Source organism: Orcinus orca, chromosome 6, assembly GCF_937001465.1.
Source record: "Orcinus orca chromosome 6, mOrcOrc1.1, whole genome shotgun sequence".
NCBI lineage: Eukaryota > Metazoa > Chordata > Mammalia > Artiodactyla > Delphinidae > Orcinus > Orcinus orca.
Genome location: NC_064564.1, coordinates 3723464 through 3749942, shown reverse-complemented (window position 1 = coordinate 3749942; position 26479 = coordinate 3723464).

Here is a 26479-nt window from a genome sequence, read left to right as displayed (position 1 = left end):
GATTTCCTTTGCAAGCTTGCTTGGTTGGCCAAAAAGGGCGTATGCGTTTTTTCCTGAATATATTCAGGAAAAAACGCATACGCCCTTTTTGGCCAAGTGCATCATTGTGGACGTTCTGCCTCTTTTCCTATGCTTTCAATGCAATTCCAGTCTACCTCCTGAAATCGGTTTCCTGCCATTCTGCCCCACATTCAAGTCCTCTTGGCAGCCTTACTTCAGTATATTTTTGAACGATAGCTGTCATTTATAACTCTGAAGGTTTGTGAATTACAGTGCCCCTGAGCTCCTTTCTTCAACTCGCTTTCTTGTGAGCTGGCCGCAACACCGCAGGATTGCTTCAGGCCCTAATCTTGTTCTGGCACGGCACGCTGAGCCTTTGGTTAATTCCTCTTCCTGGTGGGAAATGAGAGTTAAATTTGCCCGTCCAGACACCTCCAGCTAGTCTCTCATTGGTTCTCCCTATTCCTGTTCATCTTCCTCAGATATTGCAAAGTGGGCCAAACAGGAGGTTAAAGGCACTGACTCTCCAAGTCGGGAGAGTGTTAGTAAAGCGTCTGGAATGTTGCACCCGGGATGTGAACTGAGACATATTGGAACATGTCTCCCGATCACACGGTTGATCATACTCTGGGTTCCACATGCATGATTTAGCTGAAGGAAGAATCCCTTAAACCTGGAGAGTTGAGACCCGTGGAATGGGTACCATGCAATATGACTTCAAAGGGTCTTTATTTGCTCACCGAACCTCTCCAATCCTATCACTGCTGCGAGTATGCCCCTGTACACACGCTTGATTCTCTTTCGGAGACATAGCAATCCATAGGTTTTAAGATACTTACTAGTCAGGTACATTCTTAGGCGTTTAATATGGGGTGTTGAGTGCATTTCGTTGAGCAAGGAGTAGCTCTTGTCTATTACTTATTTGGCTTAAGGAACTTTATCTGTGCTCATTTCAATCTCTGGTTTTATGCAGCACCCCAACTCACCTTTCCCCTTAAGCAAGCATAAGTTGGTTTTCTAAATTTGAGGCCCTGTTGTGTTTTGTAATCCAGTTCCTGTGTAGCCAAGTTTACATTCTGTGTATTAGTGATATCTTATGATGTTTCTTTTTCTGTGTGACTTATTTCAGTTAGAATCATCATACCTGAATCCACTCATTATGCTGCTACGGGCCTGATGACATAGATTTCATTGCTGAGTGATATTGCATTGTACGTAAGTACCACAACTTCTTTATCCATTTTTCACTTTCTGCGATATTGTACTTGTACCGTAAACCAGGTTCTTGTAAACAGAGCCGTCCCAAACTTTGGAGTGGCTGTGTCTTTTTGATTTTAATTTCCCTAAGCTATAGGACCATAAGTGGCAGTGCCCTAGGCTCTGTTGCTTTGTTTTTTAGATGTTTCAGGAAACACCATACACTTCTCCTGAGTGGCTGTTGGCAATTCACATCCCGCCCATCAGCATAACAAGGCTCCCAGTTCTCCATGGCCTGTCCTGCCTTTCTGGATTTTACACTTTTTTCAGATGGCCCTTTTGACCGGGGGGAAGTGAGACTTCATTGTAGTGCAGATTTCCTTTGCAAGCTCGCTTGGTTGGCCAAAAAGGGCGTATGCGTTTTTTCCTGAATATATTCAGGAAAAAACGCATACGCCCTTTTTGGCCAAGTGCATCATTGTCGACGTTCTGACTCTTTTCCTATGCTTTAAATGCAATTCCAGTCTACTTCCTGAAATCGGTTTCCTGCAATTCTGCCCCGCTTTCAAGTCCTCTTGGCAGCCTTACTTCAGTATATTTTTGGACGATAGCTGTCATTTATAACTCTGCAGGTTTGTGAATTACAGTGCCCCTGAGCTCCTTTCTTCAACTCGCTTTTTGTGAGCTGGCCGCAACACCGCAGGATTGCTTCAGGCCCTAATCTGGTTCCGGCACGGCATGCTGATCCTTTGGTTAATTCCTCTTTCTGGTGGGAAATGAGAGTTAAATTTGCCCGTCCAGACACCTCCAGCTAGTCTCTCATTGGTTCTCCGTATTCCTGTTCATCTTCCGCAGAAATTGCAAACTGGGCCAAACAGGAGGTTAAAGGCACTGACTCTCCAAGTCAGGAGAGTGTTAGTAAAGCGTCTGGAATGTTGCACCCGAGTACCAGGGGACGAGAACTGAGACATATTGGAACACGTCTCCCGATCACACGGTTGATCATACTCTGGGTTCCACATGCATGATTTAGCTGAAGGAAGAATCCCTTAAACCTGGAGAGTTGAGACCCGTGGAATGGGTACCATGCAATATGACTTCAAAGGGTCTTCATTTGCTCACCGAACCTCTCCAATCCTATCACTGCTGCGTTTATGCCCCTGTACACATGCTTGATTCTCTTTCAGAGACATAGCAATCCATAGGTTTTAAGATACTTACTAGTCAGGTACATTCTTAGGCGTTTAATATGGGGTGTTGAGTCCATTTCGTTGAGCAAGGAGTAGCTCTTGTCTATACCATATTTGACTTAAGGAACTTTTTCTGTGCTCATTTCAATCTCTAGTTTTATGCAGCACCCCAACTCACCTTTCCGCTTAAGCAAGTATAAGTTGGTTTTCTAAATTTGAGACCCTGTTCTGTTTTGTAATCCAGTTCCTGTGTAGTCAAGTTTACATTCCATGTATTAGTGATATCTTATGATGTTTCTTTTTCTGTGTGACTTATTTCAGATAGAATCATCATACCTGAATCCACTCATTATGCTGCTACGGGCCTGATGACAGAGATTTCATTGCTGAGTGATATTGCATTGTACGTAAGTACCACAACTTCTTTATCCATTTTTCACTTTCTGCGATATTGAACTTGTCCCGTAAACGAGTTTCTTGTAAACAGAGCCTTCCCAAACTTAGGGGTGGCTGTGTATTTTTTATTTTAATTTCCCTAAGCTATAGGACCATATGTGAAAGTACCCTAGGCTCTGTTGCTTTGTTTTTCAGATGTTTCAGGAAACACCATACACTTCTCCCAAGTGTCTGTTGGCAATTTACAACCCGCCCATCAGCATAACAAGGCCCCCAGTTCTCCATGGCCTGTCCTGCCTTTCTGGATTTTACACTTTTTTCAGATGGCCCTTTTGACCGGGGGGAAGTGAGACTTCATTGTAGTGCAGATTTCCTTTGCAAGCTTGCTTGGTTGGCCAAAAAGTGCGTATGCGTTTTTTCCTGAATATATTCAGGAAAAAACGCATACGCCCATTTTGGCCAAGTGCATGATTGTCGACGTTCTGCCTCTTTTCCTATGCTTTAAATGCAATTCCAGTCTACCTCCTGAAATCGGTTTCCTGCAATTCTGCCCCGCTTTCAAGTCCTCTTGGCAGGCTTACTTCAGTATATTTTTGGACGATAGCTGTCATTTATAACTCTGCAGGTTTGTGAATTACAGTGCCCCTGAGCTCCTTTCTTCAACTCGCTTTCTTGTGAGCTGGCCGCAACACCGCAGGATTGCTTCAGGCCCTAATCTGGTTCCGGCACGACACGCTGAGTCTTTGGTTAATTCCTCTTCCTGGAGGGAAATGAGAGTTAAATTTGCCCGTCCAGACACCTCCAGCTAGTCTCTCATTGTTTCTCGCTAATCCTGTTCATCTTCTGCAGAAATTGCAAACTGGGCCAAACAGGAGGTTAAAGGCACTGACTCTCCAAGTCGGGAGAGTGTTAGTAAAGCGTCTGGAATGTTGCACCCGAATACCAGGGGACGAGAACTGAGACATATTGGAACACGTCTCCCGATCACACAGTTGATCATACTCTGGGTTCAACATGCATGATTTAGCTGAAGGAAGAATCCCTTAAACCTGGAGAGTTGATACCCGTGGAATGGTTACCATGCAATATGACTTCAAAGGGTCTTCATTTGCTCACCGAACCTCTCCAATCCTATGACTGCTGCGTTTATGCCCCTGTACACACGCTTGATTCTCTTTCGGAGACATAGCAATCCATAGGTTTTAAGATACTTACTAGTCAGGTACATTCTTAGGCGTTTAATATGGGGTGTTGAGTCCATTTCGTTGAGCAAGGAGTAGCTCTTGTCTATTCCATATTTGGCTTAAGGAACTTTATCTGTGCTCATTTCAATCTCTGGTTTTATGCAGCACCCCAACTCACCTTTCCCCTTAAGCAAGCATAAGTTGGTTTTCTAAATTTGAGACCCTGTTGTGTTTTGTAATCCAGTTCCTGTGTAGCCAAGTTTACATTCTGTGTATTAGTGATATCTTATGATGTTTCTTTTTCTGTGTGACTTATTTCAGTTAGAATCATCATACCTGAATCCACTCATTATGCTGCTACGGGCCTGATGACATAGATTTCATTGCTGAGTGATATTGCATTGTACGTAAGTACCACAACTTCTTTATCCATTTTTCACTTTCTGCGATATTGTACTTGTACCGTAAACCAGGTTCTTGTAAACAGAGCCGTCCCAAACTTTGGAGTGGCTGTGTCTTTTTGATTTTAATTTCCCTAAGCTATAGGACCATAAGTGGCAGTGCCCTAGGCTCTGTTGCTTCGTTTTTTAGATGTTTCAGGAAACACCATACACTTCTCCCGAGTGGCTGTTGGCAATTCACATCCCGCCCATCAGCATAACAAGGCTCCCAGTTCTCCATGGCCTGTCCTGCCTTTCTGGATTTTACACTTTTTTCAGATGGCCCTTTTGACCGGGGGGAAGTGAGACTTCATTGTAGTGCAGATATCTTTTGCAAGCTTGCTTGGTTGGCCAAAAAGGGCGTATGCGTTTTTTCCTGAATATATTCAGGAAAAAACGCATACGCCCTTTTTGGCCAAGTGCATCATTGTGGACGTTCTGCCTCTTTTCCTATGCTTTAAATGCAATTCCAGTGTACCTCCTGAAATCGGTTTCCTGCAATTCTGCCCCGCTTTCAAGTCCTCTTGGCAGCCTTACTTCAGTATATTTTTGGATGATAGCTGTCATTTATAACTCTGCAGGTTTGTGAATTACAGTGCCCCTGAGCTCCTTTCTTCAACTCGCTTTTTGTGAGCTGGCCGCAACACCGCAGGATTGCTTCAGGCCCTAATCTGGTTCCGGCACGGCATGCTGAGCCTTTGGTTAATTCCTCTTCCTGGTGGGAAATGAGAGTTAAATTTGCCCGTCCAGACACCTCCAGCTAGTCTCTCATTGGTTCTCCCTATTCCTGTTCATCTTCCGCAGAAATTGCAAACTGGGCCAAACAGGAGGTTAAAGGCACTGACTCTCCAAGTCGGGAGAGTGTTAGTAAAGCGTCTGGAATGTTGCACCCGAGTACCAGGGGACGAGAACTGAGACATATTGGAACACGTCTCCCGATCACACGGTTGATCATACTCTGGGTTCCACATGCATGATTTAGCTGAAGGAAGAATCCCTTAAACCTGGAGAGTTGAGACCCGTGGAATGGGTACCATGCAATATGACTTCAAAGGGTCTTCATTTGCTCACCGAACCTCTCCAATCCTATCACTGCTGCGTTTATGCCCCTGTACACACGCTTGATTCTCTTTCAGAGACATAGCAATCCATAGGTTTTAAGATATTTACTAGTCAGGTACATTCTTAGGCGTTTAATATGGGGTGTTGAGTCCATTTCGTTGAGCAAGGAGTAGCTCTTGTCTATTCCATATTTGGATTAAGGAACTTTATCTGTGCTCATTTCAATCTCTGGTTTTATGCAGCACCGCAACTCACCTTTCCCCTTAAGCAAGCATAAGTTGGTTTTCTAAATTTGAGACCCTGTTCTGTTTTGTAATCCAGTTCCTGTGTAGCCAAGTTTACATTCCGTGTATTAGTGATATCTTATGATGTTTCTTTTTCTGTGTGACTTATTTCAGATAGAATCATCATACCTGAATCCACTCATTATGCTGCTATGGGCCTGATGACATAGATTTCATTGCTGAGTGATATTGCATTGTACGTAAGTACCACAACTTCTTTATCCATTTTTCACTTTCTGCGATATTGAACTTGTCCCGTAAACGAGTTTCTTGTAAACAGAGCCTTCCCAAACTTAGGGGTGGCTGTGTATTTTTTATTTTAATTTCCCTAAGCTATAGGACCATATGTGAAAGTGCCCTAGGCTCTGTTGCTTTGTTTTTCAGATGTTTCAGGAAACACCATACACTTCTCCCAAGTGTCTGTTGGCAATTTACAGCCCGCCCATCAGCATAACAAGGCTCCCAGTTCTCCATGGCCTGTCCTGCCTTTCTGGATTTTACACTTTTTTCAGATGGCCCTTTTGACTGGGGGGAAGTGAGACTTCATTGTAGTGCAGATTTCCTTTGCAAGCTTCCTTGGTTGGCCAAAAAGGGCGTATGCGTTTTTTCCTGAATATATTCAGGAAAAAACGCATACGCACATTTTGGCCAAGTGCATCATTGTCGACATTCTGTCTCTTTTCCTCTGCTTTAAATGCAATTCCAGTCTACCTCCTGAAATCGGTTTCCTGCAATTCTGCCCCGCTTTCAAGTCCTCTTGGCAGCCTTACTTCAGTATATTTTTGGACGATAGCTGTCATTTATAACTCTGCAGGTTTGTGAATTACAGTGCCCCTGAGCTCCTTTCTTCAACTCGCTTTCTTGTGAGCTGGCCGCAACACCGCAGGATTGCTTCAGGCCCTAATCTGGTTCCGGCACGGCACGCTGAGCCTTTGGTTAATTCCTCTTCCTGGTGGGAAATGAGAGTTAAATTTGCCCGTCCAGACACCTCCAGCTAGTCTCTCATTTGTTCTCCCTATTCCTGTTCATCTTCCGCAGAAATTGCAAACTGGGCCAAACAGGAGTTTAAAGGCACTGACTCTCCAAGTCGGGAGAGTGTTAGTAAAGCGTCTGGAATGTTGCACCCGAATACCAGGGGACGAGAACTGAGACATATTGGAACACGTCTCCCGATCACACGGTTGATCATACTCTGGGTTCCACATGCATGATTTAGCTGAAGGAAGAATCCCTTAAACCTGGAGATTTGAGACCAGTGGAATGGGTACCATGAAATATGACTTCAAAGGGTCTTCATTTGCTCACCAAACCTCTCCAATCCTATCACTGCTGCGTTTATGCCCCTGTACACACGCTTGATTCTCTTTCGGAGACATAGCGATCCATAGGTTTTAAGATACTTACTAGTCAGGTACATTTTTAGGCGTTTAATATGGGGTGTTGAGTCCATTTCGTTGAGCAAGGAGTAGCTCTTGTCTATTCCATATTTGGCTTAAGGAACTTTATCTGTGCTCATTTCAATCTCTGGTTTTATGCAGCACCCCAACTCACCTTTCCCCTTAAGCAAGCATAAGTTGGTTTTCTAAATTTGAGACCCTGTTCTCTTTTGTAATCCAGTTCCTGTGTAGCCAAGTTTACATTCCGTGTATTAATGATATCTTATGATGTTTCTTTTTCTTGTGACTTATTTCAGTTAGAATCATCATACCTGAATCCACTCATTATGCTGCTACGGGCCTGATGACATAGATTTCATTGCTGAGTGATATTGCATTGTACGTAAGAACCAAAACGTCTTTATCCATTTTTCACTTTCTGCGTTATTGAACTTGTCCCGTAAACGAGGGTCTTGTATGCAGAGCCGTCCCAAACTTTGGGGTGGCTGTGTCTTTTTGATTTTAATTTCCCTAAGCTAAAGGACCATAAGTGGAAGTGCCCTAGGCTCTGTTGCTTTGTTTCTTAGATGTTTCAGGAAACACCATACACTTCTCCCAAGTGGCTGTTGGCAATTTACATCCCGCCCATCAGCATAACAAGGCTCCCAGTTCTCCATGGCCTGTCCTGCCTTTCTGGATTTTACACTTTTTTCAGATGGCCCTTTTGACCAGGGAGAAGTGAGACTTCATTGTAGTGCAGATTTCCTTTTCAAGCTTGCTTGGTTGGCCAAAAAGCGTGTATGCGTTTTTTCCTGAATATATTCAGGAAAAAACGCATACGCCCTTTTTGGCCAAGTGCATCATTGTCGACGTTCTGCCTCTTTTCCTATGCTTTAAGTGCAATTCCAGTCTACCTCCTGAAATCGGTTTCCTGCAATTCTGCCCCGCTTTCAAGTCCTCTTGGCAGCCTTACTTCAGTATATTTTTGGACGATCGCTGTCATTTATAACTCTGCAGGTTTGTGAATTATAGTGCCCCTGAGTTCCTTTCTTCAACTCGCTTTCTTGTGAGCTGGCCGCAACACCGCAGTATTGCTTCAGGCCCTAATCTGGTTCTGGCACGGCACGCTGAGCCTTTGGTTAATTCCTCTTCCTGGTGGGAAATGAGAGTTAAATTTGCCCGTCCAGACACCTCCAGCTAGTCTCTCATTGGTTCTCCCTATTCCTGTTCATCTTCCGCAGAAATTGCAAACTGGGCCAAACAGGAGGTTAAAGGCACTGACTCTCCAAGTCGGGAGAGTGTTAGTAAAACATCTGGAATGTTGCACCCGAGTACCAGGGGACGAGAACTGAGACATATTGGAACACGTCTCCTGATCACACGGTTGATCATACTCTGGGTTCCACATGCATGTTTTAGCTGAAGGAAGAATCCCTTAAACCTGGAGCGTTGAGACCCGTGGAATGGGTACCATGCAATATGACTTCAAAGGGTCTTCATTTGCTCACCGAACCTCTCCAATCCTATCACTGCTGCGTTTATGCCCCTGTACACACGCTTGATTCTCTTTCAGAGACATAGCGATCCATAGCTTTTAAGATACTTACTAGTCAGGTACATTCTTAGGCGTTTAATATGGGGTGTTGAGTCCATTTCGTTGAGCAAGGAGTAGCTCTTGTGTATTACATATTTGGCTTAAGGAACTTTATCTGTGCTCATTTCAATCTCTGGTTTTATGCAGCACCCCAACTCACCTTTCCCCTTAAGCAAGCATAAGTTGGTTTTCTAAATTTGAGACCCTGTTGTGTTTTGTAATCCAGTTCCTGTGTAGCCAAGTTTACATTCCGTGTATTAGTGATATCTTATGATGTTTCTTTTTCTGTGTGACTTATTTCAGTTAGAATCATCATACCTGAATCCACTCATTATGCTGCTATGGGCCTGATGACATAGATTTCATTGCTGAGTGATATTGCATTGTCCGTAAGTACCACAACTTCTTTATCCATTTTTCACTTTCGGCGATATTGTACTTGTACCGTAAACAAGGTTCTTGTAAACAGAGCCGTCCCAAACTTTGGGGTGGCTGTGTCTTTTTGATTTTAATTTCCCTAAGCTATAGGACCATAAGTGGAAGTGCCCTAGGCTCTGTTGGTTTGTTTTTTAGATGTTTCAGGAAACACCATACACTTCTCCTGAGTGGCTGTTGGCAATTTACATCCCGCCCATCAGCATAACAAGGCTCCCAGTTCTCCATGGCCTGTCCTGCCTTTCTGGATTTTACACTTTTTTCAGATGGCCCTTTTCACCGGGGGGAAGTGAGACTTCATTGTAGTGCAGATTTCCTTTTCAAGCTTGCTTGGTTGGCCAAAAAGGGCGTATGCGTTTTTTCCTGAATATATTCAGGAAAAAACGCATACGCCCTTTTTGGCCAAGTGCATCATTGTTGACGTTCTGCCTCTTTTCCTATGCTTTAAAAGGAATTCCAGTCTACCTCCTGGAATCGGTTTCCTGCAATTCTGCCCCGCTTTCAAGTCCTCTTGGCAGCCTTACTTCAGTATATTTTTGGACGATAGCTGTCATTTATAACTCTGCAGGTTTGTGAATTACAGTGCCCCTGAGCTCCTTTCTTTAACTCGCTTTCTTGTGAGCTGGCCGCAACACCGCAGGATTGCTTCAGGCCCTAATCTGGTTCCGGCACGGCACGCTGAGCCTTTGGTTAACTCCTCTTCATGGTGGGAAATGAGAGTTAAATTTGCCCGTCCAGACACCTCCAGCTAGTCTCTCATTGGTTCTCCCTATTCCTGTTCATCTTCCGCAGAAATTGCAAACTGGGCCAAACAGGAGGTTAAAGGCACTGACTCTCCAAGTCGGGAGAGTGTTAGTAAAGCGTCTGGAATGTTGCACCCGAGTACCAGGGGACACGAACTGACACATATTGGAACACGTCTCCCGATCACACGGTTGATCATACTCTGGGTTCCACATGCATGTTTTAGCTGAAGGAAGAATCCCTTAAACCTGGAGAGTTGATACCCGTGGAATGGATACCATGCAATATGACTTCAAAGGGTCTTCATTTGCTCACCGAACCTCTCCAATCCTATGACTGCTGCGTGTATGCCCCTGTACTCATGCTTGATTCTCTTTCGGAGACATAGCAATCCATAGGTTTTAAGATACTTACTAGTCAGGTACATTCTTAGGCGTTTAATATGGGGTGTTGAGTCCATTTCGTTGAGCAAGGAGTAGCTCTTGTCTATTCCATATTTGGCTTAAGGAACTTTATCTGTGCTCATTTCAATCTCTGGTTTTATGCAGCACCCCAACTCACCTTTCCCCTTAAGCAAGCATAAGTTGGTTTTCTAAATTTGAGACCCTGTTCTCTTTTGTAATCCAGTTCCTGTGTAGCCAAGTTTACATTCCGTGTATTAGTGATATCTTATGATGTTTCTTTTTCTGTGTGACTTATTTCAGTTAGAATCATCATACCTGAATCCACTCATTATGCTGCTACGGGCCTGATGACATAGATTTCATTGCTGAGTGATATTGCTTTGTACGTAAGTACCACAACTTCTTTATCCATTTTTCACTTTCTGCGATATTGTACTTGTACCGTCAACAAGGTTCTTGTAAACAGAGCCGTCCCAAACTTTGGGGTGGCTGTGTCTTTTTGATTTTAATTTCCCTAAGCTATAGGACCATAAGTGGAAGTGCCCTAGGCTCTGTTGCTTTGTTTTTTATATGTTTCAGGAAACACCATACACTTCTCCCGAGTGGCTGTTGGCAATTTACATCCCACCCATCAGCATAACAAGGCTCCCAGTTCTCCATGGCCTGTCCTGCCTTTCTGGATTTTACACTTTTTTCAGATGGCCCTTTTGACCGGGGGGGAAGTGAGACTTCATTGTAGTGCAGATATCCTTTGCAAGCTTGCTTGGTTGGCCAAAAAGGGCATATGCGTTTTTTCCTGAATATATTCAGGAAAAATCGCATACGCACTTTTTGGCCAAGTGCATCATTGTGGACGTTCTGCCTCTTTTCCTATGCTTTAAATGCAATTCCAGTCTACCTCCTGAAATCGGTTTCCTGCAATTCTGCCCCGCTTTCAAGTCCTCTTGGCAGCCTTACTTCAGTATATTTTTGGACGATAGCTGTCATTTATAACTCTGCAGGTTTGTGAATTACAGTGCCCCTGAGCTCCTTTCTTCAACTCGCTTAATTGTGAGCTGCCCGCAACACCGCAGGATTGTTTCAGGCAATAATTTGTTTCCGGGACGGCCCGCTGAGCCTTTGGTTAATTCCTCTAACTGGTGGGAAATGAGAGTTAAATTTCCCCGTCCAGACACCTCCAGCTAGTCTCTCGTTGGTTCTCCCTATTCCTGTTCATCTTCCGCAGAAATTGCAAACTGGGCCAAACAGGAGGTTAAAGACACTGACTCTCCAAGTCGGGAGAGTGTTAATAAAGTGTCTGGAATGTTTCACCCGAGTACCAGGGGACGAGAACTGAGACATATTGGAACACGTCTCCCGATCACACGGTTGATCATACTCTGGGTTCCACATGCATGTTTTAGCTGAAGGAAGAATCCCTTAAACCTGGAGAGTTGAGACCCGTGGAATGGGTACCATGCAATATGACTTCAAAGGGTCTTCATTTGCTCACCGAACCTCTCCAATCCTATCACTGCTGCGTTTATGCCCCTGTACACACGCTTGATTCTCTTTCAGAGACATAGCAATCCATAGGTTTTAAGATACTTACTAGTCAGGTACATTCTTAGGCGTTTAATATGGGGTGTTGAGTGCATTTCGTTGAGCAAGGAGTAGCTCTTGTGTATTACATATTTGGCTTAAGGAACTTTATCTGTGCTCATTTCAATCTCTGGTTTTATGCAGCACCCCAACTCACCTTTCCCCTTAAGCAAGCATAAGTTGGTTTTCTAAATTTGAGACCCTGTTGTGTTTTGTAATCCAGTTCCTGTGTTGCCAAGTTTACATTCCGTGTATTAGTGATATCTTATGATGTTTCTTTTTCTGTGTGACTTATTTCAGATAGAATCATCATACCTGAATCCACTCATTATGCTGCTATGGGCCTGATGACATAGATTTCATTGCTGAGTGATATTGCATTGTACGTAAGTACCACAACTGCTTTATCCATTTTTCACTTTCTGTGATATTGAACTTGTCCCATAAACGAGTTTCTTGTAAACAGAGCCTTCCCAAACTTAGGGGTGGCTGTGTCTTTTTTATTTTAATTTCCCTAAGCTATAGGACCATATGTGGAAGTGCCCTAGGCTCTGTTGCTTTGTTTTTTAGATGTTTCAGGAAACACCATACACTTCTCCCGAGTGGCTGTTGGCAATTTACATCCCGCCCATCAGCATAACAAGGCTCCCAGTTCTCCATGGCCTGTCCTGCCTTTCTGGATTTTACACTTTTTTCAGATGGGCCTTTTGACCAGGGGGGAAGTGAGACTTCATTGTAGTGCAGATATCCTTTGCAAGCTTGCTTGGTTGGCCAAAAAGGGCGTATGCTTTTTTTCCTGAATATACTCAGGAAAGAACGCATACGCCCTTTTTGGCCAAGTGCATCATTGTCGACGTTCTGCCTCTTTTCCTATGCTTTAAATGCAATTCCAGTCTACCTCCTGAAATCGGTTTCCTGCAATTCTGTCCCGCTTTCAAGTCCTCTTGGCAGCCTTACTTCAGTATATTTTTGGACGATAGCTGTCATTTATAACTCTGCAGGTTTGTGAATTACAGTGCCCCTTTGCTCCTTTCTTCAACTCGCTTTCTTGTGAGCTGGCCGCAACACCGCAGGATTGCTTCAGGCCCTAATCTGGTTCCGGCACGGCACGCTGAGCCTTTGGTTAATTCCTCTTCCTGGTGGGAAATGAGAGTTAAATTTGCCCATCCAGACACCTCCAGCTAGTCTCTCATTGGTTCTCCCTATTCTTGTTCATCTTCCGCAGAAATTGCAAACTGGGCCAATCAGGAGGTTAAAGGCAGTGACTCTCCAAGTCAGGAGAGTGTTATTAAAGCATCTGGAATGTTGCACACGAGTACCAGGGGACGAGAACTGAGACATATTGGAACACGTCTCCCGATCACACGGTTGATCATACTCTGGGTTCCACATGCATGTTTTAGCTGAAGGAAGAATCCCTTTAACCTGGAGAGTTGAGACCCGTGGAAGGGGTACCATGCAATATGTCTTCAAAGGGTCTTCATTTGCTCACCGAACCTCTCCAATCCTATCACTGCTGCATTTATGCCCCTGTACTCACGCTTGATTCTCTTTCGGAGACATAGCAATCCATAGGTTTTAAGATACTTACTAGTCAGGTACATTCTTAGGCGTTTAATATGGGGTGTTGAGTCCATTTCGTTGAGCAAGGAGTAGCTCTAGTCTATTCCATATTTGGCTTAAGGAACTTTATCTGTGCTCATTTCAATCTCTGGTTTTATGCAGCACCCCAACTCACCTTTTCCCTTAAGCAAGCATAAGTTGGTTTTCTAAATTTGAGACCCTGTTCTGTTTTGTAATCCAGTTCCTCTGTAGCCAAGTTTACATTCCGTGTATTAGTGATATCTTATGATGTTTCTTTTTCTGTGTGACTTATTTCAGTTAGAATCATCATACCTGAATCCACTCATTATGCTGCTACGGCCTGATGACATAGATTTCATTGCTGAGTGACATTGCATTGTACGTAATTACCACAACTTCTTTATCCATTTTTCACTTTCAGCGATATTGAACTTGTCCCGTAAACGAGGTTCTTGTAAACAGAGCCGTCCCAAACTTTGGGGTTGTTGTGTCTTTTTGATTTTAATTTCCCTAAGCTATAGGACCATAAGTGGAAGTGCCCTAGGCTCTGTTGCTTTGTTTCTTAGATGTTTCAGGAAACACCATACACTTCTCCCGAGTGGCTGTTGGCAATTTACATCCCGACCATCAGCATAACAAGGCTCCCAGTTCTCCATGGCCTGTCCTGCCTTTCTGGATTTTACACTTTTTTCAGATGGCCCTTTTGACCGGGGGGAAGTGAGACTTCATTGTAGTGCAGATTTCCTTTGCAAGCTTGCTTGGTTGGCCAAAAAGGGCGTATGCGTTTTTTCCTGAATATATTCACGAAAAAACGCATACACTGTTTTTGGCAAAGTGCATCATTGTGGACGTTCTGCCTCTTTTCCTATGCTTTAAATGCAATTCCAGTCTACCTCCTGAAATTGGTTTCCTACAATTCTGCCCTGCTTTCAAGTCCTCTTGGCAGCCTTACTTCAGTATATTTTTGGACGATAACTGTCATTTATAAATCTGCAGGTTTGTGAATTACAGTGCCCCTGAGCTCCTTTCTTCAACTCGCTTTCTTGTGAGCTGGCCGCAGCACCGCAGGATTGCTTCAGGCCCTATCTGGTTCCGGCATGGCACGCTGAGCCTTTGGATAATTCCTCTTCCTGGTGGGAAATGAGAGTTAAATTTGCCCGTCCAGACACCTCCAGCTAATCTCTCATTGGTTCTCCCTATTCCTGTACATCTTCCGCGGAATTTGCTAACTGGGTCAAACAGGAGGTTAAAGGCACTGACTCTACAAGTCGGGAGAGTGTTAGTAAAGCGTCTAGAATGTTGCACCCGAGTACTAGGGGATGAGAACTGAGACATATTTGAACATGACAGCCGATCACACGGTTGATCATACTCTGGGTTCCACATGCATGATTTAGCTGAAGGAAGAATCCCTTAAACCTGGAGAGTTGAGACCCGTGGAATGGGTACCATGCAATATGACTTCAAAGGGTCTTCATTTGCTCACCGAACCTCTCCAATCCTATCACTGCTGCGTTTATGCCCCTGTACACATGCTTGATTCTCTTTCAGAGACATAGCAATCCATAGGTTTTAAGATACTTACTAGTCAGGTACATTCTTAGGCGTTTAATATGGGGTGTTGAGTCCATTTCGTTGAGCAAGGAGTAGCTCTTGTCTATACCATATTTGACTTAAGGAACTTTTTCTGTGCTCATTTCAATCTCTAGTTTTATGCAGCACCCCAACTCACCTTTCCGCTTAAGCAAGTATAAGTTGGTTTTCTAAATTTGAGACCCTGTTCTGTTTTGTAATCCAGTTCCTGTGTAGTCAAGTTTACATTCCATGTATTAGTGATATCTTATGATGTTTCTTTTTCTGTGTGACTTATTTCAGATAGAATCATCATACCTGAATCCACTCATTATGCTGCTACGGGCCTGATGACAGAGATTTCATTGCTGAGTGATATTGCATTGTACGTAAGTACCACAACTTCTTTATCCATTTTTCACTTTCTGCGATATTGAACTTGTCCCGTAAACGAGTTTCTTGTAAACAGAGCCTTCCCAAACTTAGGGGTGGCTGTGTATTTTTTATTTTAATTTCCCTAAGCTATAGGACCATATGTGAAAGTACCCTAGGCTCTGTTGCTTTGTTTTTCAGATGTTTCAGGAAACACCATACACTTCTCCCAAGTGTCTGTTGGCAATTTACAACCCGCCCATCAGCATAACAAGGCCCCCAGTTCTCCATGGCCTGTCCTGCCTTTCTGGATTTTACACTTTTTTCAGATGGCCCTTTTGACCGGGGGGAAGTGAGACTTCATTGTAGTGCAGATTTCCTTTGCAAGCTTGCTTGGTTGGCCAAAAAGGGCGTATGCGTTTTTTCCTGAATATATTCAGGAAAAAACGCATACGCCCATTTTGGCCAAGTGCATGATTGTCGACGTTCTGCCTCTTTTCCTATGCTTTAAATGCAATTCCAGTCTACCTCCTGAAATCGGTTTCCTGCAATTCTGCCCCGCTTTCAAGTCCTCTTGGCAGGCTTACTTCAGTATATTTTTGGACAATAGCTGTCATTTATAACTCTGCAGGTTTGTGAATTACAGTGCCCCTGAGCTCCTTTCTTCAACTCGCTTTCTTGTGAGCTGGCCGCAACACCGCAGGATTGCTTCAGGCCCTAATCTGGTTCCGGCACGACACGCTGAGCCTTTGGTTAATTCCTCTTCCTGGAGGGAAATGAGAGTTAAATTTGCCCGTCCAGACACCTCCAGCTAGTCTCTCATTGTTTCTCGCTAATCCTGTTCATCTTCTGCAGAAATTGCAAACTGGGCCAAACAGGAGGTTAAAGGCACTGACTCTCCAAGTCGGGAGAGTGTTAGTAAAGCGTCTGGAATGTTGCACCCGAATACCAGGGGACGAGAACTGAGACATATTGGAACACGTCTCCCGATCACACAGTTGATCATACTCTGGGTTCCACATGCATGATTTAGCTGAAGGAAGAATCCCTTAAACCTGGAGAGTTGATACCCGTGGAATGGTTACCATGCAATATGACTTCAAAGGGTCTTCATTTGCTCACCGAACCTCTCCAATCCTATGACTGCTGCGTTTATGCCCCTGTACACACGCTTGATTCTCTTTCGGAGACATAGCAATCCATAGGTTTTAAGATACTTACTAGTCAGGTACATTCTTAGGCGTTTAATATGGGGTGTTGAGTCCATTTCGTTGAGCAAGGAGTAGCTCTTGTCTATTCCATATTTGGCTTAAGGAACTTTATCTGTGCTCATTTCAATCTCTGGTTTTATGCAGCACCCCAACTCACCTTTCCCCTTAAGCAAGCATAAGTTGGTTTTCTAAATTTGAGACCCTGTTGTGTTTTGTAATCCAGTTCCTGTGTAGCCAAGTTTACATTCTGTGTATTAGTGATATCTTATGATGTTTCTTTTTCTGTGTGACTTATTTCAGTTAGAATCATCATACCTGGATCCACTCATTATGCTGCTACGGGCCTGATGACATAGATTTCATTGCTGAGTGATATTGCATTGTACGTAAGTACCACAACTTCTTTATCCATTTTTCACTTTCTGCGATATTGTACTTGTACCGTAAACCAGGTTCTTGTAAACAGAGCCGTCCCAAACTTTGGAGTGGCTGTGTCTTTTTGATTTTAATTTCCCTAAGCTATAGGACCATAAGTGGCAGTGCCCTAGGCTCTGTTGCTTCGTTTTTTAGATGTTTCAGGAAACACCATACACTTCTCCCGAGTGGCTGTTGGCAATTCACATCCCGCCCATCAGCATAACAAGGCTCCCAGTTCTCCATGGCCTGTCCTGCCTTTCTGGATTTTACACTTTTTTCAGATGGCCCTTTTGACCGGGGGGAAGTGAGACTTCATTGTAGTGCAGATATCTTTTGCAAGCTTGCTTGGTTGGCCAAAAAGGGCGTATGCGTTTTTTCCTGAATATATTCAGGAAAAAACGCATACGCCCTTTTTGGCCAAGTGCATCATTGTCGACGTTCTGCCTCTTTTCCTATGCTTTCAATGCAATTCCAGTGTACCTCCTGAAATCGGTTTCCTGCAATTCTGCCCCGCTTTCAAGTCCTCTTGGCAGCCTTACTTCAGTATATTTTTGGATGATAGCTGTCATTTATAACTCTGCAGGTTTGTGAATTACAGTGCCCCTGAGCTCCTTTCTTCAACTCGCTTTTTGTGAGCTGGCCGCAACACCGCAGGATTGCTTCAGGCCCTAATCTGGTTCCGGCACGGCATGCTGAGCCTTTGGTTAATTCCTCTTCCTGGTGGGAAATGAGAGTTAAATTTGCCCGTCCAGACACCTCCAGCTAGTCTCTCATTGGTTCTCCCTATTCCTGTTCATCTTCCGCAGAAATTGCAAACTGGGCCAAACAGGAGGTTAAAGGCACTGACTCTCCAAGTCGGGAGAGTGTTAGTAAAGCGTCTGGAATGTTGCACCCGAGTACCAGGGGACGAGAACTGAGACATATTGGAACACGTCTCCCGATCACACGGTTGATCATACTCTGGGTTCCACATGCATGATTTAGCTGAAGGAAGAATCCCTTAAACCTGGAGAGTTGAGACCCGTGGAATGGGTACCATGCAATATGACTTCAAAGGGTCTTCATTTGCTCACCGAACCTCTCCAATCCTATCACTGCTGCGTTTATGCCCCTGTACACACGCTTGATTCTCTTTCAGAGACATAGCAATCCATAGGTTTTAAGATATTTACTAGTCAGGTACATTCTTAGGCGTTTAATATGGGGTGTTGAGTCCATTTCGTTGAGCAAGGAGTAGCTCTTGTCTATTCCATATTTGGATTAAGGAACTTTATCTGTGCTCATTTCAATCTCTGGTTTTATGCAGCACCCCAACTCACCTTTCCCCTTAAGCAAGCATAAGTTGGTTTTCTAAATTTGAGACCCTGTTCTGTTTTGTAATCCAGTTCCTGTGTAGCCAAGTTTACATTCCGTGTATTAGTGATATCTTATGATGTTTCTTTTTCTGTGTGACTTATTTCAGATAGAATCATCATACCTGAATCCACTCATTATGCTGCTATGGGCCTGATGACATAGATTTCATTGCTGAGTGATATTGCATTGTACGTAAGTACCACAACTTCTTTATCCATTTTTCACTTTCTGCGATATTGAACTTGTCCCGTAAACGAGTTTCTTGTAAACAGAGCCTTCCCAAACTTAGGGGTGGCTGTGTATTTTTTATTTTAATTTCTCTAAGCTATAGGACCATATGTGAAAGTGCCCTAGGCTCTGTTGCTTTGTTTTTCAGATGTTTCAGGAAACACCATACACTTCTCCCAAGTGTCTGTTGGCAATTTACAGCCCGCCCATCAGCATAACAAGGCTCCCAGTTCTCCATGGCCTGTCCTGCCTTTCTGGATTTTACACTTTTTTCAGATGGCCCTTTTGACTGGGGGGAAGTGAGACTTCAATGTAGTGCAGATTTCCTTTGCAAGCTTCCTTGGTTGGCCAAAAAGGGCGTATGCGTTTTTTCCTGAATATATTCAGGAAAAAACGCATACGCACATTTTGGCCAAGTGCATCATTGTCGACATTCTGTCTCTTTTCCTCTGCTTTAAATGCAATTCCAGTCTACCTCCTGAAATCGGTTTCCTGCAATTCTGCCCCGCTTTCAAGTCCTCTTGGCAGCCTTACTTCAGTATATTTTTGGACGATAGCTGTCATTTATAACTCTGCAGGTTTGTGAATTACAGTGCCCCTGAGCTCCTTTCTTCAACTCGCTTTCTTGTGAGCTGGCCGCAACACCGCAGGACTGCTTCAGGCCCTAATCTCGTTCCGGCACGGCACGCTGAGCCTTTGGTTAATTCCTCTTCCTGGTGGGAAATGAGAGTTAAATTTGCCCGTCCAGACACCTCCAGCTAGTCTCTCATTTGTTCTCCCTATTCCTGTTCATCTTCCGCAGAAATTGCAAACTGGGCCAAACAGGAGTTTAAAGGCACTGACTCTCCAAGTCGGGAGAGTGTTAGTAAAGCGTCTGGAATGTTGCACCCGAATACCAGGGGACGAGAACTGAGACATATTGGAACACGTCTCCCGATCACACGGTTGATCATACTCTGGGTTCCACATGCATGATTTAGCTGAAGGAAGAATCCCTTAAACCTGGAGATTTGAGACCAGTGGAATGGGTACCATGAAATATGACTTCAAAGGGTCTTCATTTGCTCACCAAACCTCTCCAATCCTATCACTGCTGCGTTTATGCCCCTGTACACACGCTTGATTCTCTTTCGGAGACATAGCGATCCATAGGTTTTAAGATACTTACTAGTCAGGTACATTTTTAGGCGTTTAATATGGGGTGTTGAGTCCATTTCGTTGAGCAAGGAGTAGCTCTTGTCTATTCCATATTTGGCTTAAGGAACTTTATCTGTGCTCATTTCAATCTCTGGTTTTATGCAGCACCCCAACTCACCTTTCCCCTTAAGCAAGCATAAGTTGGTTTTCTAAATTTGAGACCCTGTTCTCTTTTGTAATCCAGTTCCTGTGTAGCCAAGTTTACATTCCGTGTATTAATGATATCTTATTATGTTTCTTTTTCTTGTGACTTATTTCAGTTAGAATCATCATACCTGAATCCACTCATTATGCTGCTACGGGCCTGATGACATAGATTTCATTGCTGAGTGATATTGCATTGTACGTAAGAACCAAAACGTCTTTATCCATTTTTCACTTTCTGCGTTATTGAACTTGTCCCGTAAACGAGGGTCTTGTATGCAGAGCCGTCCCAAACTTTGGGGTGGCTGTGTCTTTTTGATTTTAATTTCCCTAAGCTAAAGGACCATAAGTGGAAGTGCCCTAGGCTCTGTTGCTTTGTTTCTTAGATGTTTCAGGAAACACCATACACTTCTCCCAAGTGGCTGTTGGCAATTTACATCCCGCCCATCAGCATAACAAGGCTCCCAGTTCTCCATGGCCTGTCCTGCCTTTCTGGATTTTACACTTTTTTCAGATGGCCCTTTTGACCAGGGAGAAGTGAGACTTCATTGTAGTGCAGATTTCCTTTTCAAGCTTGCTTGGTTGGCCAAAAAGCGTGTATGCGTTTTTTCCTGAATATATTCAGGAAAAAACGCATACGCCCTTTTTGGCCAAGTGCATCATTGTCGACGTTCTGCCTCTTTTCCTATGCTTTAAGTGCAATTCCAGTCTACCTCCTGAAATCGGTTTCCTGCAATTCTGCCCCGCTTTCAAGTCCTCTTGGCAGCCTTACTTCAGTATATTTTTGGACGATCGCTGTCATTTATAACTCTGCAGGTTTGTGAATTATAGTGCCCCTGAGTTCCTTTCTTCAACTCGCTTTCTTGTGAGCTGGCCGCAACACCGCAGTATTGCTTCAGGCCCTAATCTGGTTCTGGCACGGCACGCTGAGCCTTTGGTTAATTCCTCTTCCTGGTGGGAAATGAGAGTTAAATTTGCCCGTCCAGACACCTCCAGCTAGTCTCTCATTGGTTCTCCCTATTCCTGTTCATCTTCCGCAGAAATTGCAAACTGGGCCAAACAGGAGGTTAAAGGCACTGACTCTCCAAGTCGGGAGAGTGTTAGTAAAACATCTGGAATGTTGCACCCGAGTACCAGGGGACGAGAACTGAGACATATTGGAACACGTCTCCTGATCACACGGTTGATCATACTCTGGGTTCCACATGCATGTTTTAGCTGAAGGAAGAATCCCTTAAACCTGGAGCGTTGAGACCCGTGGAATGGGTACCATGCAATATGACTTCAAAGGGTCTTCATTTGCTCACCGAACCTCTCCAATCCTATCACTGCTGCGTTTATGCCCCTGTACACACGCTTGATTCTCTTTCAGAGACATAGCGATCCATAGCTTTTAAGATACTTACTAGTCAGGTACGTTCTTAGGCGTTTAATATGGGGTGTTGAGTCCATTTCGTTGAGCAAGGAGTAGCTCTTGTGTATTACATATTTGGCTTAAGGAACTTTATCTGTGCTCATTTCAATCTCTGGTTTTATGCAGCACCCCAACTCACCTTTCCCCTTAAGCAAGCATAAGTTGGTTTTCTAAATTTGAGACCCTGTTGTGTTTTGTAATCCAGTTCCTGTGTAGCCAAGTTTACATTCCGTGTATTAGTGATATCTTATGATGTTTCTTTTTCTGTGTGACTTATTTCAGTTAGAATCATCATACCTGAATCCACTCATTATGCTGCTATGGGCCTGATGACATAGATTTCATTGCTGAGTGATATTGCATTGTCCGTAAGTACCACAACTTCTTTATCCATTTTTCACTTTCGGCGATATTGTACTTGTACCGTAAACAAGGTTCTTGTAAACAGAGCCGTCCCAAACTTTGGGGTGGCTGTGTCTTTTTGATTTTAATTTCCCTAAGCTATAGGACCATAAGTGGAAGTGCCCTAGGCTCTGTTGGTTTGTTTTTTAGATGTTTCAGGAAACACCATACACTTCTCCTGAGTGGCTGTTGGCAATTTACATCCCGCCCATCAGCATAACAAGGCTCCCAGTTCTCCATGGCCTGTCCTGCCTTTCTGGATTTTACACTTTTTTCAGATGGCCCTTTTCACCGGGGGGAAGTGAGACTTCATTGTAGTGCAGATTTCCTTTGCAAGCTTGCTTGGTTGGCCAAAAAGGGCGTATGCGTTTTTTCCTGAATATATTCAGGAAAAAACGCATACGCCCTTTTTGGCCAAGTGCATCATTGTTGACGTTCTGCCTCTTTTCCTATGCTTTAAAAGGAATTCCAGTCTACCTCCTGGAATCGGTTTCCTGCAATTCTGCCCCGCTTTCAAGTCCTCTTGGCAGCCTTACTTCAGTATATTTTTGGACGATAGCTGTCATTTATAACTCTGCAGGTTTGTGAATTACAGTGCCCCTGAGCTCCTTTCTTTAACTCGCTTTCTTGTGAGCTGGCCGCAACACCGCAGGATTGCTTCAGGCCCTAATCTGGTTCCGGCACGGCACGCTGAGCCTTTGGTTAACTCCTCTTCATGGTGGGAAATGAGAGTTAAATTTGCCCGTCCAGACACCTCCAGCTAGTCTCTCATTGGTTCTCCCTATTCCTGTTCATCTTCCGCAGAAATTGCAAACTGGGCCAAACAGGAGGTTAAAGGCACTGACTCTCCAAGTCGGGAGAGTGTTAGTAAAGCGTCTGGAATGTTGCACCCGAGTACCAGGGGACACGAACTGACACATATTGGAACACGTCTCCCGATCACACGGTTGATCATACTCTGGGTTCCACATGCATGTTTTAGCTGAAGGAAGAATCCCTTAAACCTGGAGAGTTGATACCCGTGGAATGGATACCATGCAATATGACTTCAAAGGGTCTTCATTTGCTCACCGAACCTCTCCAATCCTATGACTGCTGCGTGTATGCCCCTGTACTCATGCTTGATTCTCTTTCGGAGACATAGCAATCCATAGGTTTTAAGATACTTACTAGTCAGGTACATTCTTAGGCGTTTAATATGGGGTGTTGAGTCCATTTCGTTGAGCAAGGAGTAGCTCTTGTCTATTCCATATTTGGCTTAAGGAACTTTATCTGTGCTCATTTCAATCTCTGGTTTTATGCAGCACCCCAACTCACCTTTCCCCTTAAGCAAGCATAAGTTGGTTTTCTAAATTTGAGACCCTGTTCTGTTTTGTAATCCAGTTCCTGTGTAGCCAAGTTTACATTCCGTGTATTAGTGATATCTTATGATGTTTCTTTTTCTGTGTGACTTATTTCAGTTAGAATCATCATACCTGAATCCACTCATTATGCTGCTACGGGCCTGATGACATAGATTTCATTGCTGAGTGATATTGCTTTGTACGTAAGTACCACAACTTCTTTATCCATTTTTCACTTTCTGCGATATTGTACTTGTACCGTAAACAAGGTTCTTGTAAACAGAGCCGTCCCAAACTTTGGGGTGGCTGTGTCTTTTTGATTTTAATTTCCCTAAGCTATAGGACCATAAGTGGAAGTGCCCTAGGCTCTGTTGCTTTGTTTTTTATATGTTTCAGGAAACACCATACACTTCTCCCGAGTGGCTGTTGGCAATTTACATCCCACCCATCAGCATAACAAGGCTCCCAGTTCTCCATGGCCTGTCCTGCCTTTCTGGATTTTACACTTTTTTCAGATGGCCCTTTTGACCGGGGGGGAAGTGAGACTTCATTGTAGTGCAGATATCCTTTGCAAGCTTGCTTGGTTGGCCAAAAAGGGCATATGCGTTTTTTCCTGAATATATTCAGGAAAAATCGCATACGCACTTTTTGGCCAAGTGCATCATTGTGGACGTTCTGCCTCTTTTCCTATGCTTTAAATGCAATTCCAGTCTACCTCCTGAAATCGGTTTCCTGCAATTCTGCCCCGCTTTCAAGTCCTCTTGGCAGCCTTACTTCAGTATATTTTTGGACGATAGCTGTCATTTATAACTCTGCAGGTTTGTGAATTACAGTGCCCCTGAGCTCCTTTCTTCAACTCGCTTTATTGTGAGCTGCCCGCAACACCGCAGGATTGTTTCAGGCAATAATTTGTTTCCGGGACGGCCCGCTGAGCCTTTGGTTAATTCCTCTAACTGGTGGGAAATGAGAGTTAAATTTCCCCGTCCAGACACCTCCAGCTAGTCTCTCGTTGGTTCTCCCTATTCCTGTTCATCTTCCGCAGAAATTGCAAACTGGGCCAAACAGGAGGTTAAAGACACTGACTCTCCAAGTCGGGAGAGTGTTAATAAAGTGTCTGGAATGTTTCACCCGAGTACCAGGGGACGAGAACTGAGACATATTGGAACACGTCTCCCGATCACACGGTTGATCATACTCTGGGTTCCACATGCATGTTTTAGCTGAAGGAAGAATCCCTTAAACCTGGAGAGTTGAGACCCGTGGAATGGGTACCATGCAATATGACTTCAAAGGGTCTTCATTTGCTCACCGAACCTCTCCAATCCTATCACTGCTGCGTTTATGCCCCTGTACACACGCTTGATTCTCTTTCAGAGACATAGCAATCCATAGGTTTTAAGATACTTACTAGTCAGGTACATTCTTAGGCGTTTAATATGGGGTGTTGAGTGCATTTCGTTGAGCAAGGAGTAGCTCTTGTGTATTACATATTTGGCTTAAGGAACTTTATCTGTGCTCATTTCAATCTCTGGTTTTATGCAGCACCCCAACTCACCTTTCCCCTTAAGCAAGCATAAGTTGGTTTTCTAAATTTGAGACCCTGTTGTGTTTTGTAATCCAGTTCCTGTGTTGCCAAGTTTACATTCCGTGTATTAGTGATATCTTATGATGTTTCTTTTTCTGTGTGACTTATTTCAGATAGAATTATCATACCTGAATCCACTCATTATGCTGCTATGGGCCTGATGACATAGATTTCATTGCTGAGTGATATTGCATTGTACGTAAGTACCACAACTGCTTTATCCATTTTTCACTTTCTGTGATATTGAACTTGTCCCATAAACGAGTTTCTTGTAAACAGAGCCTTCCCAAACTTAGGGGTGGCTGTGTCTTTTTTATTTTAATTTCCCTAAGCTATAGGACCATATGTGGAAGTGCCCTAGGCTCTGTTGCTTTGTTTTTTAGATGTTTCAGGAAACACCATACACTTCTCCCGAGTGGCTGTTGGCAATTTACATCCCGCCCATCAGCATAACAAGGCTCCCAGTTCTCCATGGCCTGTCCTGCCTTTCTGGATTTTACACTTTTTTCAGATGGGCCTTTTGACCAGGGGGGAAGTGAGACTTCATTGTAGTGCAGATATCCTTTGCAAGCTTGCTTGGTTGGCCAAAAAGGGCGTATGCTTTTTTTCCTGAATATACTCAGGAAAGAACGCATACGCCCTTTTTGGCCAAGTGCATCATTGTCGACGTTCTGCCTCTTTTCCTATGCTTTAAATGCAATTCCAGTCTACCTCCTGAAATCGGTTTCCTGCAATTCTGTCCCGCTTTCAAGTCCTCTTGGCAGCCTTACTTCAGTATATTTTTGGACGATAGCTGTCATTTATAACTCTGCAGGTTTGTGAATTACAGTGCCCCTTTGCTCCTTTCTTCAACTCGCTTTCTTGTGAGCTGGCCGCAACACCGCAGGATTGCTTCAGGCCCTAATCTGGTTCCGGCACGGCACGCTGAGCCTTTGGTTAATTCCTCTTCCTGGTGGGAAATGAGAGTTAAATTTGCCCATCCAGACACCTCCAGCTAGTCTCTCATTGGTTCTCCCTATTCTTGTTCATCTTCCGCAGAAATTGCAAACTGGGCCAATCAGGAGGTTAAAGGCAGTGACTCTCCAAGTCAGGAGAGTGTTATTAAAGCATCTGGAATGTTGCACACGAGTACCAGGGGACGAGAACTGAGACATATTGGAACACGTCTCCCGATCACACGGTTGATCATACTCTGGGTTCCACATGCATGTTTTAGCTGAAGGAAGAATCCCTTTAACCTGGAGAGTTGAGACCCGTGGAAGGGGTACCATGCAATATGTCTTCAAAGGGTCTTCATTTGCTCACCGAACCTCTCCAATCCTATCACTGCTGCATTTATGCCCCTGTACTCACGCTTGATTCTCTTTCACAGACATAGCAATCCATAGGTTTTAAGATACTTACTAGTCAGGTACATTCTTAGGCGTTTAATATGGGGTGTTGAGTCCATTTCGTTGAGCAAGGAGTAGCTCTAGTCTATTCCATATTTGGCTTAAGGAACTTTATCTGTGCTCATTTCAATCTCTGGTTTTATGCAGCACCCCAACTCACCTTTTCCCTTAAGCAAGCATAAGTTGGTTTTCTAAATTTGAGACCCTGTTCTGTTTTGTAATCCAGTTCCTCTGTAGCCAAGTTTACATTCCGTGTATTAGTGATATCTTATGATGTTTCTTTTTCTGTGTGACTTATTTCAGTTAGAATCATCATACCTGAATCCACTCATTATGCTGCTACGGCCTGATGACATAGATTTCATTGCTGAGTGAC